This window comes from Cebus imitator, unplaced genomic scaffold (genome assembly GCF_001604975.1).
Source record: "Cebus imitator isolate Cc_AM_T3 unplaced genomic scaffold, Cebus_imitator-1.0 Scaffold479, whole genome shotgun sequence".
Taxonomy (NCBI): Eukaryota; Metazoa; Chordata; class Mammalia; order Primates; family Cebidae; genus Cebus; species Cebus imitator.
The window spans coordinates 1,388,415-1,389,490 of NW_016107794.1; positions in this window are offsets into that span (position 1 = coordinate 1,388,415).

Here is a 1,076-nt window from a genome sequence, read left to right on the forward strand (position 1 = left end):
AAAATAATTTTTGATAGAATTTGGCTTATGTGATTATGAAGGCCTAGAAGTTCCACGATATGCCATCTGCCATCTGGAAAACCAGGAAAGCCAGCAGTGTAATTTAGTCTAAATCCAAAGGCCTGAGAACCAGGTGAGCCAAGTGTGTAAGTCTCAGACTGATTCCAAAGGCCTGAGAATGTGGTGGGGGCAGGGAGGGCAATAGTTTAAATCTCTGTTCAAGTCTGAAGGCCTGAGAACCTGGAGCACTGGTGTCTGAGGGCAGGAGAAGATGGAAGTCCCAGCTTAAGCAGAGAGGTGAATTTACCCTTCCTCAGCCTTCTTCTTAAAAGGGCCCTCCAAGGATTAGCTGATGCTCGTCTGGATTGGTGAAAGCATCCTTTCTCAGCCTACTGATTCAAATGCTCATCTCTTCTGGAAACACCTTCACAGACACACCCTGAAATACTATTTTACCTGCTATCTGGGTATCCTTTAGCCTAGTCAAGTGGGCACATAAAATTTATCATCACAAAGATACAAAAGGAGAAACTTTAATTGAGGTTGAGTCTGAAATATACATAATGTACATTTTTGTTTTGTTTTGTTTTGTACATATATATATATATATATTTTATTGCATTTTAGGTCGGAGTACATGTGCAAAACATGTAGGATTGTTGCATAGGTACATACACGGCAATGTGGTTTGGTGCCTCCATCCCCCCATCACCTATATCTGGCATTTCTCCCCATGTTATACCTCCCCAACCTCCCTACCCCCTGCTGTCCCTCCCCTAGTCTCACCTAACAGACCCCAGTGTATGATGCTCCTCTCCCTGTGTTTATGTGATCTCATTGCTCAACACCCACCTATGAGTGAGAACATGCAGTGTTTGTTTTTCTGTTCTTGTGTCAGTTTGCTGAGATTGATGGTTTCCAGGTTCATCCATGTCCCTAGAAAGAACATGAACTCCTCATTTTTTATGGCTGCATAGTATTCCATGGTGTATATGTGCCACATTTTCCTTGTCCAGTCTATCATCAATGGGCATTTGGGTTGGTTCCAGGTCTTTGCTATTGTAAACAGTGCCACA